This window comes from Chelonia mydas, chromosome 5 (assembly GCF_015237465.2).
Source record: "Chelonia mydas isolate rCheMyd1 chromosome 5, rCheMyd1.pri.v2, whole genome shotgun sequence".
In the NCBI taxonomy this organism is placed as follows: domain Eukaryota; kingdom Metazoa; phylum Chordata; order Testudines; family Cheloniidae; genus Chelonia; species Chelonia mydas.
Window position 1 is genome coordinate 100,422,104 of NC_051245.2, and position 18,012 is coordinate 100,440,115.

Below are 18,012 nucleotides of genomic sequence, written 5' to 3' on the forward strand. Positions count from 1 at the left end.
GTGAGTACAAGTATAAAGCATTAAAGTCAGAAATGGTCACAAGAGAAATAAAGATAAAATGCTTCCTAGTACTAAAACTTCAACTAAATTTGATTCAAGGTGAAGTTCCTTGCCACAATGTCCCAGTAACATTGCCGACCAAATTCATAGGCCAAGGTCTGCTCCCAAAGTCTGTTTCTTTTGTTACTGAGGTGAAAGAGAGAGAGAGAGGGATCGATAGGGAGAGACTCCTTGGGGTGTTTTTGCCGCTCACTTTATAGTCCAGTCCCCCTTTGAAAAGCATTCTTCTGAGGGTTACCCCTAGATAAAGTTTGTTCCTGCTGTGAGGCTGGAGTCATGGAGTCTTGTGGTGAAGAGATTTCATGGGGTTGTTTCCTAAGATGCTAATCTGTTTGTTCCTGCCCCGCCCCCCAGCTTTCCTGCCAAAGAATGGCTGCTTGATAGGTGATTGCCCATCAACTTTGATGACACTCTCTTAGAGGCATCAGCTTGTCCTTTGTCTTTGAGAAACTGGTTAACCCAGACTTACAGGGGCGGCGAGTTATATGGGCTCATGGTGGCCGGGTTCCACCAATATTCAGGGCCCGGGGATCCGGCTCCACCAATGTTTGGGGCCAGGTCTCTCTCCCGGCCCCACCTGCTGCACCCACATGCCTCCCCCAAGTGTCCCCAGGCCCGCATTTGCTTCCCCCGCTCTATCGCCCCAGAGCCTGCAGCTCACGCTAACTCTGCTCTGCCAGCTTCCGGCATCTACTGTTGCCGCAGGGTCCTAGTGCCAGGGTAGGCTGCCCTTCCACCCTAGCCCTGACCCTCTCCAATGCCCCAAACCTCTCATCCCCAGCCCCAGACAGAGCCCTCACCCCCCCACACACCCTAACCCTCTGCCCTAGCCCTGAGCCCCCTCCCACACCCCAATCCCCTCATCCCCAGCCCCAGACAAAGCCCTCATCCCCCTCACCCCACCCCCCTGCCCTCGCCCTGAGCTCCCTCCCACACCCCAAACCCCTCATCCTCAGGCCCACAGCCCTTACCCCTGCACACCATTCTATCCCCAAACTCCGTCCCAGAGCCTGCACCCCTCACCCCCACCCCTTGCCTCAGCTCAGAGCCTGCACCCAAACTCCATCCCAGAGCCTGCACCCCTCACCCCCTCCTGCACCCCTTGCCCCTGCCCTAGCCTGTAGCCTGTCTCCAAACTCCCTCCCAGAGCCTGTACCCCTCACCCATTCCTGCACCCCCACCCCTTGCCCCAGCCCGGAGCCTGCACTTAGCACCCAAGCTCCATCCCAGAGCCTGCACCCCAGACCACCTCCCCCACCCAAACTCCCTCCCAGAGCCTGCACCCCTCCTGCACCCTAATCCCCAGCCCCAGTCCAGGGCCTGCACCCCAGACCTCCTCCCCCCACCCAAACTCCCTCCCAGAGCCTTAGGCAGGTGGGGGGTGGAGTTTGTGCGGGGGCGGGTTCTGGGCACCACCAAAATTTCTACAAGCCTGCCACCCCTGCAGACTTGTATGGTAAACACATTTCAGACCTAATTTCAGCTTATGTTTATAACTTTACACATACTGTTGCTGCAGATATTTCATCATCATATTATTGACCAGTGAGTTATTAGTTTTCAAATGATAATTTACAAGGTATATTTTGTACAAAGATTATTACACTAGTATGTGGGATGTGAATATAGGGGTTCATTTGGTCTCATTGGCTCACCTATTCAGATATCTCTTTGAAAGCATTATCCATTCTCTTTACTCTTGAGAATGACTTTCAAACTCCATTGCTTTTTATTAGAGTCAGATACGTCTTGCAATAGCTGCTCATTTCAAATCTCTCGCGGGGGTGAAGAACTGTTGAAGGATATTTCTAGAGCCTAAAATGCTCTCCTTGAGAGTGTGATTTTATTTGCATTAACTATGTTAAGTTAGGGTTTGGGTGGAGGTGGGAAATCAGTTTGAATGATGAACTGATGCTCCTTGAATTCAATGCCTGCTGCATGTCATTCCTCGGAAATGAAAAACTAGGAAATGAAACAAACTTGAATGTTGCTTTATTATTATAATTACAAGACAAATCTATCTATAGTCTGGTTGGCTTGTTTCAAAAAGGCTGGCCTAGATTCTCCTGTCAGTTACACCAGTGTAATTTGAGAGTAACACAGTTAAATGAATTAGCATCACTCCAGATTTACACCTGTGTAACAGCAGAATCTGGCTCAGCTATTAAGGAATTAGACGATACATTCTGTACAATAACCATAGAGATCGAAGGCGCCATCTACTGGTTGTCAACAGCCTTTCCCAAACAATTAGGCTGTAAGAAGAGCCACCTTAAAGGGATATGATCAATTTGTTTTCAACCCAAAATATAGGTTATAACCACAATTTTCAAATGTGGGTTGTGTAAAGTTCTGCACCTAAATCAACGTTTAGGGTACCTAAAGAGGTGGCCTGCTTTTCAGAGGTGCTGAGAACTGAACAGCGCCCATTAATTTCAATTTGAACTGTGGGTGCTTAGAACCTGTGAAAGGCAAGGCCCTTCTTAGAATCCAAAATATGGATTTTGGTGCCTAAATTAGGTGCCCAAATGTCACAATTTGGCCTTTGTTTATAAAAGGGGCTTGGAAAAATAACCAATACGAATATCAATATTTGTGTATTTGTTTATTTCAAATTAAAACTCGCTTCAAGTTTTAAAAATTTAAAGTTCGACATTCATCGGCAGCCCTGTGAACCCAAACAGGACAGCTGTGTGCTCTTGCTGGAAAGTGAAACTGACTAGAAACAAAAGTGAAACTGGCCAGCTTTGTTGGACAGTCTCAGCTGCATGAAATGCATAAAGTAAGCCACATCACAAATGAATGAGATGTTTTACATTCTTTGATTCTAAATCTAAAAAGTTTAAACCAAATAAGTATTTAAAAAAATATTATCTTGACAGTATCTCTTTAAAAAATTTAAAAGGGCTGAGTTTATAATAGACAGCCAGGAGTTGAATTTGTAACAGTATAGTCAGCTCAAGATTCTTGCTCCTATTTTTAGATGATTTGGTGCTTAATGTAGGTGCCAAGTGCCATATCTTTACTTCCCCTTTGGCAGAGAGTGGGGAATTGAACCTTGGTTTCTCACATCCCAGCAAGTGCTCTCACCACTGGGCTAAAAATCATAACGCAGATATTCCTATCTCCTCCACCTCTATTTTGAGACCTGATCCAGTAGGCACCCTCTGAGAACACCTTCTAGACCAGGCAGCACGGGTGAGATAGGTTCTCCTCGACCCGTCTTCCCTTAGTAGATGGATCACACTGGGGCTTAGACAGGAAATAGATGGTCCAGAGCCTAGAGTGAGGCAGACAGGCACATATTCACAGATGCAACTCCTGACATCTGTAAGGCATTTGACTTGGTGCCACACGACATTTTGATTAAAAAAACTAGAACAATATAAAATTGACATGTCACACATTAACAGGAACAAAAACTGGCTGACTAATAGATCTCAGAATGTAAATGTAAACAGGGAATCATCTTTGAGTGGGTCTGTTTCCATTGGGGTCCCACATGGATGGTTCTTGGCCCTTTACACTATTTAACATTTTTGTCAATGACCTGGAAGAAAATACAAAATCTGCAAACGGTATCTCTGATTTCAGAGTAGCAACCGTGTTAGTCTGTATTCGCAAAAAGAAAAGGAGTACTTGTGGCACCTTAGAGACTAACAAACTTATTTGATCATAAGCTTTCATGAGCTGATGACGACACAAGGATTGGGGGAGTGGTAAATAATGAAGAGGACAGATGACTATTCACTTGGTAAACTAGGCACAAGCAAAGAACGTGTGTGTTAATACGGCTAATTGTAAATGTATACATCTGGGAACAAAGAACATATCTACAGGATGGGTGAGTCTACCCTGGGAAGCTGTGACTCTAAAAAAGATTTGAGAGTATGACAGATAATCAGCTGAACATGAGTTCCCAGTGTGATGCTGTGGCCAAAAGAGCTAATGCGGTCCTGGAATGCATAAACAGGGGAATCTTGAGTAGGAGTAGAGAAATTATTTTACCTCTGTATTTGGCACAGGTGCGGCTGCTGCTGGAATACTGTGTCCAGTTCTGTGTCCAGAATTCAAGAAGGATGTTGATAAATTGAGGGAAGAGCCACAAGAATGATTAGAGGGTTACAAAAGATGCCTTGTAGTGACAGACCCAAGGAGCTCAATCTATTTAGCTTAACAAAGAGAAGGTTAAGGGTGACTTGATTACTCTCTAACTATCTAAAAGGGGAACAAATATTTAATAGTGGTCTCTTCAATCTACCAGAGAAAGGTATAACACAATCCCATGGCTGAAAGTTGAATCTAGACAAATAAGGTGACAGGTTTCAGAGTGGTAGCCATGTTAGTCTGCATCAGCAAAAACAACGAGGAGTCCTTATGGCACCTTAGAGACTAACAAGGTGTAAATTTTTAACATTGAGAGTAATTTCCGATTGGAACCAGGTCCTCATTATTAGCTGCTCTAACTTTCCAATGAAGAAAATGATCTTCCTGAAATTTTGTATGATGTATCTTGTGCTAGGGTAGAGTTCTTCTGGGGGAGTTTAGTAAATATTAGTCAAAGAATTTTAAAGTTACAATATGTGAAACTTGCAGACGCAGCATTTTGTTTACTATGGTGCCCACAGAATAAAAAGGTTGCATTGTTTCTTTGTTCTGGACCTAACATACTGTAACTTCCCTCAATAGTACAAATTACAAGGAAGACTGATAGTTAATGTCCTGGATACTTATGCCTACAGTCCATTGAATCTGATATATTGTATAAAAAGCAACATTTATAAATATATATGTTCATACTGTGAACATTTATAAGTATGGCCTAGCCTTCCTCAGACTCCAGCTGCTACTCTGAGTCACAGGTGAGGAATTCAGAGACCAGGGGGAAATGTGGTGCAGGTGGGTAGGGTCCTGGACATTGGCAGAATATGCAGGTGAGGCTAAAAGGGATACAAGAGTACCTAGGATCTTAGCAGAGAGTTGGCACAGAGAGGGAATGGAATAGGGTCAGAGAAGAGAGGGTATAGAAAGTGAGCAAAAGGAACGGGGCCAGGGCAGACAGAGCCCACCTTGGGAGACTTGAACCCCAATTCAGCAAAGTACTTAAATGTGTCTTTTGCTTTAGGGGGCTCTATAAGATTCATCAAAGCAGGGCTCCCCTTCTGCAGACCTTATTAATCCACCCAGTTTTGGCCTTTATTACAAACGTTCCTCCAGAAACTAACAAACCAACAAACAATTTAATTAAAACAGGGAAGAATGTGAAAGTGTACATTATTAATCTGTATCGAAGTAGCACCTAGAGACCTCCCTCAATCAGGGAGGCCTGTTACACATGTAACTCAAAGGTAGTCCCCATACCAAAGAGTTTATAATCTAAATAAAGAGTTTACAATCTACATTTCAATGGAGGACACCTAACACATCAAAAAATCTTCACTTTATTTACAAAAATTCTATGCCTTTCAAAAAAATCCAAGTTCAAATAAGTCTGCAAATGAACAGCTAAAAGATCCAGCCAGTTCCCCACTATCATATGATCCTTACTATCACCCTGTCTGATTTACTCCCAAATTTAACATTGCCTCACAATGCAATTTTCAAAAATATATACATATGTAAAAAACCCCACAAATTACTACAAGATTATAGGTTTCAGAGTAGCAGCCGTGTTAGTCTGTATCAGCAAAAAGAACAGGAGTACTTGTGGCACCTTAGACCCTAACAAATTTGTTTGAGCATAAGCTTTCGTGGGCTACAGCCCACTTCATCTGATGCATCTGATGAAGTGGGCTGTAGCCCACGAAAGCTTAGGCTCAAATAAATTTGTTAGTCTCTAAGGTGCCACAAGTACTCCTGTTCTTTTTACAAGATTATAAAACCCCATTGCTTATACATGGGATGCATTTCCAAAGATTCCTTAGTTATCTGTTATTTTCAACTCTGCATTTGTTTTTGCCGATTTCATTGGTGGCAATGTTGAGTTTGGGAAAAAATCAGGTGGGATGATAGCAAGTGAAGAGGGATTATATGGCAGTGCGGAGCTAGCTGCATCCCCTAATGTAACAGACTGGCAATTCTTTTGTGAACGCCCCCTGTTAGCAAGTTCTGGTGATCACACTGGGAGGTGTTAAATGGGTCCTGCTGGCTTACTGGTTTCGGTATGTAAAGCTCGATGAGAACAGGTAAAGGTTGTTACCACTTCGCTCATGCTATATATTCCTTCTCCACTCAGAATCCCTTCCTCCAGATTACACCTCTTCACCCAGCTTAATTGTGTGTAAAGTTAAGAACACATTACTGGTATTTTAATGGAATGGTCTCACAGTCAACAAGGTTAAGCATATGAATCAGTGTGTGCAGGAGTGTGACCTTAGTTGGTAAACATTATATGTAAATATTCTAATCAGCAAGCCCTGACTACACTTATGTAAATGCAAAACACTCTATATTCATTGAATTCCATACCCCAAAGATTTTCCTTTTTATTAATAAAAATATCTTATTATTCAATCAATATGTACAGCACTAGCAGACACTTGATGGAGCTCTGAGATATGCTTAAACACCTGGGATGAAATTAGTTTTGAATCCCTAATTCTAGTTAAATAGCTCATTACTACTTCTGTATATAGCCAACATATGTAATTTCCAAGGGGACATAGTGTAGGTTGGATGCTGAGGCGTAAATGAAGAAGGCGTCTTTGCTATGTGAAGTAGCTGCTTTGCTCAGCTGGTTATTTCTAGACTTTTGAGGGGTTTTTGGTTTTTTTAGGTAGAAGAATTATTTTATGGAAATTATAATACATTTTATTGGTGTTAAGTAGACTCCACTGAGGCACACTTTCACTCTTAGCTGTTTCTTAATCTGGGTTTTTCTTTCCTAATTCACATCATTATTTCAAATTTATATTATAGTCGTGCCCAGATGCCCCATTAGGATCAGAGCATCATTGCATTAGGCATCGCTCAAACATCTAGGGATATCCTTCCACAAAGAGCTTGTGTTCTTGTAATATATTATATTAAAACTGCATAAAATGGTGGCTGGAAAAATGAATTGAAAAATAAGACTGGAGTAATTCAAACTAGACCTGATCAGAGTGACCCAAAAGATCAGGGAGTGAAATCCTCCCACCTCCATTGAAGTCAAAGGGAGTTTTGCCTCGTATCCAATGGAGAGTCCTGTGTGGGGACGAGATACATATCAACCTCTCTAACCCATGGGGAATCTTCAAAAAAATAAATGCAGTTTGAGCAGGAGGAATATCTCAGTGTTTTCTTTTCCCACAGGACTCACTTCCATGTTTTATCCTATGGGAAGGAGAGACTGTCCTATGTTCCATCTTCAAAAACTTATTATTACTGGTGATATACAATCCAGAATGAACCCAGCTTGACTTTCTGATCCCAAGCTGAGGTAAAAAACTTTTCTTTTTACTTGTAACTAAGCAAATAAGTTCTGGAAGTCACAGAGACACAGTAAATGTGCAGTACCCCGCAAAGCCATTTATAAAGAGTCACTTTCCAGCAATCAACTGTATTTGAAAATCTATTTCCAAAAGTACGGCAGTTAACACAATTACTGGTATTTGCCCACCTACATTCCCATCTGCATAACATTTTGGCTGCACAATAGCTTTCATTTTACTGTAGGAAAAAGATGTACATTCCATTAAAGGAAATCCCCATGCTGCTACTTAAGTGTGACTCAACTGACTCATTAGTAATCAAATCTATCTACATATCAGCACCACACCAACCATTCATGGTACCAGAATATCTGAAGAGCTTTGCAAACCTCAGCTACCTTGGGAAGTTTGTGAAGTTTGTGGGGGTAATGTGGTTCACATAAGGCAGCAAAATACATTTGAGAAGAATGAGCAACAAACTGATTTCAGAGTCAATTCGTCTGTCTTTGCAGCAAACATAGCAGAGTCTGCTTCAAAGAAAACAAATTAGACCTGTTTTCAGTATACAAAAGAAAACAGGCAGAGGAAAACAAAAATCGTAAGTTACACCCTGTCAGAATAAAGGAGTTGTTTAAAGGATAGACTTTTAGAGCTCCAAAAGGGGATAGTGGCCCAGTTGGCTGGTCTAGTTCTTGTAAATTCTTTTGTCTTTGCTCTTGTTTTCCTTTTTCCCATTTGCCTTTATTTTGAACTCATTAGATACAGATACTCCAGTGACTGATGCTCTAGAAATACCTTTGGGGGTACAGAAAGGTATTCGGAATTATACCTGTTTGTTAATTGGGGCATGTTCTTTAAGATGTAAGATGGTCATTTTACCAACTCTTTAATGTGAAAATAATGACTTAGTTGTTAAAACTCTTTAAAAATGTAATTAGTCTTCCTCCTAGCATAACTTCCTCCTAGCATAATAATTAGTGTTACTCTATAGCATAACATTTGGAGATCTTGCATCAAGAAGATTGAAAATAATTTATGTTTCTATAACTTCAAAGGAGAATTAGCACAGAAGATTTTCTATAATCACTAGAAATGAGCTGGATCTTCCCAATGACAAGATGAAACCTTCTCTGGGACAACATATCAAACTTTGCAAATTCTCTCCTCTCTGATTCTTTGGACCCTAATACTTACATGCCAGGTCTCTTAGACATGTGACCTGTTACTCACAGTTTCACTGGCCCCACATCACACACACCAGGGACAGCAGAGCTAGAGTACCCTCCTGAGTCTTGTCTGTGATCCTTTTTGACTTGAACACCAGCAGGCTGTAGAGTGGATTTCTCACTGCCTTCCCTTCATACTATTTGGAAAGTTGCACTTTGGTTCCACCTTCCACAATCTTCTGAGGAGGGATTACAGGCACCTATGAGGTGGCCTGGAAAGTGGCATAGAGTATGCAGAGGTAAGAAACCTGGTCATAAATGGAAAGGGATTTAGATGCTCCTCTTCTGTTCTATTCTATATAGGCTCTTATACTGCCCTCATCACCATAATATCTGAGCTCCTTCCAGTGGTACATTAAGCAATGTAACTGGCATCTGTCACAGACGGTTCAGCCTGTCTCCAGAGGGAGGTTTGTGTGTGCAGAGTTTTGTTTTATTAGGATTCTTTTTTAAATCTAGACACTTCTAGGTGTTTGTGTTAGAGAAGCATGTCGAAGAAGTGCACCTTGTACTTTGAATGGAAGGTGGTGAGGTCTGTGATGGTTCTTAGCTCCTGTGGGAGTTGATTTGCCTGCACACAAGGACTTTTGCTTATGGTAGAGAGCTCACTGTGGCTGAAGAGTGGAACTGTTGACTACAGACTTCATCCAAGAGGTGACACACATCTGTTATTTCACACTGAGCCCCCTCAAAAACAAGGGCTAGCTCTTTGCTTGGCATCATAGGTGCTGGAACTAGGGGTGCTAGGAATGGCTGCCGTATCCCCTGGCTAGAGGTGGTTTCCATTATATACTGGGTTTACAGTTTGGTTCATGGCTCTCAGCACCCCCACTATAAAAATGGTTTCAGCACCCCTGCTTGGAGTGCCCTTTTTCTACAGTGGGATGCATTACAGTTGTGTCCTTTCAGGATTTCTATGATCATCAAGCTCTTAATTGCATGTGTGTTTGCCTTCTCAACCTGCAGCAGAGGGGAACAATGAAGCTCTCTTCAGTAAACATCTGCTAAAGCTACAGTTTGTTTCAGAGAATAATTGTGAACTCCGACAGCAGGATGTGTTCAAAAATCTTTGTGCTGTATATATTTGAGGAAAAGGAATGCTTCAGAGACATAATATAAATGCCTCTCTCTGAGGCTGCAATTATAGAAAGAGAATGAGGGAAAGTTTAGCATTTCCTTGTCAACTGACTTTTACAGTAATAACTTTACAACTTGAGAAATTCCCATAAGAGCAGGAGAACAATATGTACATTTCCACAATAATCCATAACAAACGGCCTGATCCTGGAGCATTTGTTTACATGAGCAGCCACTTTAGCCTTGTCTCTGGTAGGAAAAGTTAGCAAATAGTTCCCATACTATGGTTCAGTTCCACCAGTGGTAGCAATATCGGGAGCCCTAAGTATTTGGGCTGCTGCCAGCTTTTTAACCACTGTGTCAGTTAGACTTACTCTTGTTTTTAGCTGCATCTTGGTGTTTCTGCAGTTTCAGCAGAAGTCCCTTACGACGTTTACATATACTAGGGCAATTAAAAAACCATATGTACCTAATCCACTGATGCAAGATGTAGCTTTTTAGCTTGTATATACTGCTACAGTAACTCCTCACTTAAAGTTGTCCCCACGTTGTTAAGTTGCTGATCAATTAGGGAACATGCTCATTTAAAGTTGCACAATGCTCCCTGATAACATTGTTTGGCAGCCGCCTACTTTGTCCACTGCTTGCAGAAAGAGCAGCACTTTGCAACTAGCTGGTGGGGGGGCTTGGAACCAGAGTGGACCGGCAGCCCCCCATCAGCTCCTCGCTCCCCTAAGTTCCCGGTGCAGCAGCAGCCCAGCAGGCTATCAATTGCCGGCAGTTCAGCTGTCCCTCCCCCCACTGCCATGTGCTGATCCTGCCCTCTGCCTTGGAGTTGCTCCCGAGAGCCTCTGGCTTGTTGGGGGTGGGGGGAGGGAGCGCTAATGTGCAGGCCTGCAAGCTTCCTCGTCCTAAGCCCTGTCATGTCCCCCCTGCTCCTGCCACCCGCTTACCCTATCTCCATAGAGCAGGGGGAGGGGGGGGGACGACAGGACAGGGCTTAGGATGGAGGAAGCTTGCAGGCAGAAGCTGCTGTCTCAACGTCCTGATCTACTTAAAAAGGCAGTGTACTTAGAGTGGGGTCAGTGTACTTAAAGGGGCAATGCGCATCTCTCTCTCTCTCACACACACACAGGGGGTGTGTCTCTGTCTCTGCCATGCTGTCTCCCCTCCCTCCATGCGTGCTGCCTTGTAGAGTGTGAGGTTACATTAACAACAGTGTGTTAACCCTTGAGGGCTCAGCTGAGTTTTAGTTCATCATTTAGCAGTAAGGCATTCCCTGGGAAATATCCCACCCCCTTCCACCCTCTGACTTCACCACCTCAACCAAGCTTCACAATCATCATTGCTGTGTACAGTATTAAATTGTTTGTTTAAAACTTATACTGTGTATACATATATATAATATAGTCTTTTGTCTGGTGAAAAAAATTTCCCTGGAACCTAACCCCCCATTTACATTAATTCTTATGAGGAAATTGGATTCACTTAACATCGTTTCACTTAAAGTCGCATTTTTCAGGAACATAACTACAATGTTAACCGAGGAGTTACTGTACTTCATTACCTAAATAACTTCAAGAATTTTGTTAAACCAGATAAAAATCTGAAGAAAGTGCCCATAACATCTATTTCAGGTAAAGCTGAGTTACAATTTCAGTTCTGAAGCACCTTTATCAGTTGCTTGTAACATCCTCAGACAAATTCTGGTCACAATTATATTAACATTTATATTAGTTTATAAAGGGATAATAAATGATTAACATATAAGTATGTTGAAGACATGAATAGTATGTGCATAGATGGCTGTAAGTACAGCAGTGAAGTGTTATAGATGATTACAAGCAACATACTGCACTGTTACTCTCTTTAACAATCTATAATAATTGAGTAACTATTAATTTAAACACCTAGTAATCATTTATAAACCATTTATAAATGGAATCTTAATACAAGATGTGACCCAAATTCCACTGGGGCTGAAAATTTCCATGCTTAGTCTCAACCCAAAGATGAAACTTTTTGGAAACTCTATTCTTCAATACACATGTATAACTCACATCAAGGTCAATGGGTATGAAGTAACCTTGAGTATGAAGGCAGATCTGTGTAACTCACATCAAGGTCAACATTGTGGTAAGCACAGTGAACTAGGCCTAGACTCTTAATTATAACCTATTAGTTCAACAAGGTGGAAACTATAGATGGCCAAAAGTTTCTGGTTCTTGATCCTACAGCAGCATGCTATTTGCCGCCTTTTAGCATCTCTCTTTGGAAATATGTGTGACATGAACTGGAAAGGGGTATCCAGGATCAGTATGTTTGCATAACCAGAAATTTTCTCTTGTTACGGTTCTCAGTTTTCATTAGCATGTTGTGTATCACTTTAGCCCTGCACAATTAAAGGTGTTTTTGTAAGCTTCTACATATTTAGTTAAATTAATTGATCCATCATATAAGCTGCTTAATTTCCTCCTCCTAATTTATTTGTGTACATCTTAGTGCATTGACTATTTCACACCAGCTTCGCCCTTTTTGGATCTGTAATGCAGTACTGCCTAGAGGGGGATGTGGTGAGCCAGCACTACGCCGCCAGCACAATCAAGTCAGTTTGCAGTAATGCAGACCTGGGCAAGGTTTTCACTGGGGATCAGGACAGAGGTCTCATTGACCACTAATCTCGCATAAATCTGAGATTCTGGTGTCGCCCTGGAGGGTGTAGTAACTTCAGAAGACATGGGCGCTATTTGGTTGTGTTGTTCTAGCTGCAGATGTCTGGCAATTGACTGGAAGAGGGGAGGAGAGAGAGTCCAGAGTGGTTTTGTTCTGGTGGTGATAGACTAGCACAGCCGTTTTCAACCTGTGGTCCGCTGACCCCTGCGAGTCCGCAAACTATGTCTAAGAGGTCCGTGAAAGGTTGTCATTACCATAGAACAGTGGTTTCAGTCTGTGGTCTGCGGTGTCTCAGATTTCCAAAGGGGTCTGCACCTCCATTTGAAATTTTTTAGGGTTCCACAAATGAAAAAAGGTTGAAAACCATGGGACTAGCGGATACTAGATGTCTTGTATGTGGCACATCTGCTCAGTTTTCCCTGACACTGCTTCTGCAGTTAGTTGAGAATGGGCTTAGCTGACAGCCAGGTGCCAGAGCAGAGTACGGTGTGGTGACAGGTTGGTTGCATGCTTTTCTTTCTCCCTTTTTCTCTTCATTCTTCACTTTCTCCCTTGGCTGCCCCTATTCCTCCTGCTCCTTTCTCAAGCCTGACCCCATTTTCCCCACATTCCACACCTTGCCTTATCCTTCTTGTGCAGCCCTGATTCTTCCTATGCTTCCCCTCTTTCCCAACCCTTCTCTTTTTCTGTCCCATGCTATTCCTCTTGCCTGCCCTTGGGGATCAAGTTTGGGGGAGGAAGTTCTGGTTCTCAACTCAAGCTCTGCCCACAATCCCAGAATAGCAGGAGCATTGCCAACCCTCAGCATTTAAAAATGATGAATCAGGATCCAACAAATCATGAGATTGGCCTAAAAATCATGATATTTTTAAAATCATAAATTGGGGGCTCTCTTTATTTGCCTTCTGGTGGCACTTGTTTCATTTTTTCAAGCTTTTCTCCACAACCATGAGAGCTAGAAATGTACTTCTTTAATGAAAGCTGAGATTCTCCTGCAAACTATTGATTGCAGTAGCTGTGGGCCTTAAGAAAAACACAAGATTTTCAGTAAAATTTCAGGAGATGGCAACACTGGGATGTTTCTACTAAAATGATCAGAAATGAAATTTACAATATAGACTTTAAGTCCCTGTCATTTGTCTTCAGAGTAAGTGCCCAGTTGAGACAAGTTAGGGCATTTTACACTTCTTTTAGGACCATACTCTGTCCTCACATTGATGCTTGCAACTCTTACTTAGGATCCATGCTTGTGTATCTGTGCAGTGGCTGATAGAGTGATCAGCATTGCCTCTGCCACACAATTCGTCTCCTGTCTGAGGCATCCCTATGTCCATGTGGGGGAATGGGAGGGTTTCAGTGTTTGAGTTTTAGATTCCTTCCCCACTTTCCCACCAATCTATCCCTACCTCCCCTGTAAGCTGTTCAAGCAGTAGCTCAGCTCCTTTTTCTCATTCAGAATGGGGTGGAGCCCAGCATCTGGAATCCAAACTCCTCTATTCCAACAGTAGGGCGGAAGAGGGGAGTAGGAAGTGGTGTTGGGAGAATGACCAGAACTCTTGTGTTTTGTGCACAGCTGTGAGCCTCTCCCAGCCAAAGAAATCACATCAATCTGTCTTGCATACATATCCACAGAGAGCAGTGCACCAAGAACCAACGTATAGGCATACAGATCTCCTCCCTCTGATGCCCTTGTCCAGACAGAGCACAGAATCACCATTTTGAGGCTCCCCTCATATAGCGAGGTTGTCATTTTGGAATTGGGCTGGAGGTGGGGCGGGGGGGGGAAGGGAAGGGGTGATGTGTGGTGATTCAAAGGAAGCAGAGAGGTGTCTTGAGGATTAATCTGCAGTGTCCTGTTCCCTACTCACATATCCCCTCTGATGCAAACCAGCTCATCCTTATAAGAAAGAGACATTCAGCCCTGCTTGGGGGTTCTTACTGGGAAGGGGAGGAGGATTCTGAGCTGCAGCACAATGGGGACAGGAACAGCAAGAATGGTAGAGATGTCTAAGCACTCTGAGGAAAAGGAGCATGTTGCAAGCAAGAGATGTAATCAGTATTTTGGGCTAGATTCTGCCATCCTTGCTCCCTTTGAGTAGACCCAAGTTGGAGTTGTGCCACTGAAATCAAAGTGCCTACTTGTGCAGCATAAACTACCACTCAAGATGAGTCTGTATGATAGTCTATCCCTGGGTGAGAAAGTAACAATCTTCAGTAACCAGGGCTGAATTAAAGCATACCGGGGTCTATGCTGGGCCCCTCTGCATCACACAAATCTAGTGTGGCCCCACCCACATGCTATCTTCAAGCAGGAGGCCGAGGCCCTAGAGCAGTGGTTCTCAACCAGGGGTACGCAGAGGTCTTCCAGGAGGTACATCAACTCATCTAGATATTTGCCTAGTTTTACAAGTGGCTACATAAAAAGCACTAGTGCAGTCAGTACAAACTAAAATTTCATACAGACAGTGACTTTATACCGCTTTATGTGCTATACACTGAAATATAAGCACAATATTTATATTCCAATTGATTTATTTTATAATTATATGGTAAAAATGAGAAAGTAAGCAATTCTTCAGTAATAGTGTGCTGTGACACTTTTGTATTTTTTATGTCTGATTTTATATCCAAATAGTTTTTAAGTGTGATGAAACTTGGGGGTACGCAAGACAAACTGGTTGCCTGGGAACAGAGGTGGTGCTAGCCCATTGGGGACCCCAAGCAGAAATATTTTTGGGGCCCTCCACAACACAATAAAAAGCAAAAGGGAACCTCCCTGCTTGAGCTGCTTTGGGCGTAAGAAATTACTTAGTCTGTGCCCAGCTCGGGCTCTGCCTGGGGGCTCCATCACACCACTAACCACAGATAGGTTTGATAGAAAAGGGACCTTGGTGGCTCCAGTCAGCACTGCTGACTGGGCCATTAAACGTCTGGTCAGTGACGCGGCGGGGCTAAGGCAGGCTCCCTGCCTCCCCACAGCTCCTGAAAGTGCCTGGCGTGTCCCTGCGACCCCTAGGCGCAGGGACCAGGGAGGCTCCGCAGGCTGCCCCCGCCTCGAGTGCCAGCTCCGCAGCTCCCATTGGCCAGGAACTGCAGCCAATAGGAGCGGCGGGGGCGGGACCTGGAGGCACAGGCAGTATACACTGTGCAGAGCCGCGTGGGCGCGTCTCAGCCCAGGGGCCGGACATGCTGGCCTCTTCGGGGAGCAGGGAGCCTGCCTTAGTCCCACTGCGCTGCCGACCAGGAGCTGCCTGAGGTAAGTGCTGTCTGGCTGGAGTCCATACCCTGAACCCCCTCCTGCATCCCAACCCCCTTCCAGACCACCCACCTGCATCCCAAAACCTCTGCCTCAGGTTGGAACCCTCTCCTGCACCCAAACTCCCTCCCAGAGCCTGCACCCCCAGCCCCTGCCTCCCCTCCCACACCCAAACTCCCTCCCAGAGCCTGCACCTGCACCCCCTCCTGCACCCTAATCCCCTGCCCCAGCCCTGAGCCCCCTCCTGCACCCCAAACCCCTCATCCCAGTCCTACCCCAGAGCCCACAGTCTGCACTTTCTCCCCCCCAGCCCTGAGCCCACTCCTGCACCCCAATTCCCTGCCCCAGGCTGGAGCCCCTCCTGCACCCTGAACCCCTCATTTCTGGCCCCACCCTGGAGCCCTCACTGCCTCCCACACCCCAACCCCCTACCCCAACCCAGTAAAAGTGAGTGAAGGTGGGGGAGAGCAGGTCACGGAAGGAGGGGGGACTGGAGTGAGCAGGGGCGGGGCAGGGGGATGTGGGTTTTGTGCAATTAGGAAATTGGCCGCCGCAGAGCCCCTGTCTGCGGGCCCTAAACCCTTCCCCGGCAGAGACACATCCCCGCCTCCCACAGCGCCTCCGGCCCGCTCCCCTTTGCTCCGGGAGCGCCTCCCACCCAGGCGTCTGCCCTGGGGTCCCCATCGCCTCTCCTGGGCGGGGTGCGCCCCACAGAGCCCTCTGCTCCAGGGGCCCCTCTGGCCTCGCTGCCGCGGGCTCTGCTCCCTGCTGGCAGCCGCGCGGGGAGATCCGCGGGGCCCGCCCGGCTGTGGGTGTGTGGTGGCGGCGGCGGGCGGGGGGAGAGCCCGGTCCTTGGCTCCTCCCTCCGCCGGAGCCTGCTTCTTCCCCAGCCTCTACGTGATGACGCGTCGGTGACTCGCCGGGGCCCCTGGGCACAGGCCTGTCGAGCCCAGCGCCGCGAGCTTGCCCCCGAGCCCGCGCCAGGGTCCCGCAGCGCAGCGCGGCCGGCCAGCCCCGGGGGCTCCGCTTCCCGCTGCGGCTCGCGCGGAGGGAGCCAGGCGCCGCGGGGTGAGTAGCCAGCGGCGCGGCGGACCCAGGCACCCGGCTCTCGTCTCTGTCTCCCCGGCACAGTGCAGCCCGTCCGACGGCCCGCGGGAAGGCGCTCGGGGAGCAGCGGGGGGAAGGAGAGGCGGCGGGGGCGGGGGCGTGAGCGCGGTTGTGCATCGAGAGAGCGAACTTCTTGCAGCGAGCTAGAAGCCCCGCTCCAAACGGGCTCGTGTGTGTTGAACATCCAAAGGAGTCGTAACGATGTAGCATACATAAAATCTGTAGAGGTGCCTGAGTGTGGTTTTTACATGTTTCCGGAAAGAGATCTTAAAAGGAAAAAAAAAAGGGGGGGGGGTGTATTTATTCCCTTTTGTAATTGCAATTGTTTGGTTTAGGCTTTAGCTGCAGAGTGAGGGAGAGAGATGAGGAATGTTTCTACTAAGCAGGAAAGGCCTTTCCTCCTCTTTTCGGATGGTGTGTATGTAGTTCGCTTGAATCTCTGTCCTGTGCATAAATAATACACCCAACAACTACCTGATGTACCTTTGTGTGAGATATTTATCAGTGCCTGACAAATGTAGGGATTTGTTTTCCTCTTTCTGCCTGTTGCGCCTCAGGGAGGATAATAAAATATAAATATTGGACTTTAAATGGAAATAATTTTGTTGGGGCTTCCTTGTGTGGAGGTATTTGAATCTTCATTTGGCTGATGTGATTTTTTTTTTTTTTTTGGGTAAATAGCTTACTTTGGAACCATATAGTTCCCTCAGACATGGGTTTATGTGGCTTAATAATTCTTATTTTCAGGAGATAAGGGTTTTGGGGAGAGGAAGGTACCTTTTATGTGCAGTCCTGTATTACTGAGGTGTCTAATTGGCAAACCAAAATGATTAAGTAGTAATCTCTTCTTCTCTCTGTCTGTTGGTAAAGGGAAATGGATTGCCCTGTCCCTGATATTAGTAAACTATTAGCTGTCACAGTGGGCTTTTCTTTGTGGTCTGTTGAGCAGAGAGGACTGTTCAAGAATAACTGGAGTCTGAGAAAATTGTGTTGGCGACGCTGGTTTCATAATTGGTTTTGAACAGATTAGCTGTTGAGCCATCGGTAAGTTTTCTGACGTCTTGTGCCAAGCTTTCTCCCTCCCCGTTCTCAGCCATCAGATTTAATGCATGTATGGCCTTCGTGTGTTATAAAATATATTTATATTTGTATGTTAGGAAAAGTAGGGAGAGAGAGGTAGCTCTATAGAGAGAGAGGAAGA

At 45.2% G+C, this 18,012-nt stretch overlaps 1 protein-coding gene across 3 annotated transcripts in view; it reads left to right on the forward strand.

Annotated features, from left to right (window-relative positions):
- The first annotated feature begins 16,588 nt into the window (after positions 1 to 16,588).
- Positions 16,589 to 18,012, forward strand: part of JAK2 (Janus kinase 2) — a 156,353-nt gene continuing 154,929 nt past the window's right edge. Inside the window, exon 1 of one of the 3 annotated variants that reach the window (XM_027827858.3) lies at positions 16,589 to 16,772. The gene's annotated coding sequence lies outside the window, so the exon portion shown is untranslated. Of the gene's footprint in view, positions 16,773 to 16,884; positions 16,977 to 18,012 lie in introns of those variants that run through there. The other 2 variants (XM_043546956.1, XM_043546955.1) reach the window with 2 other exon arrangements.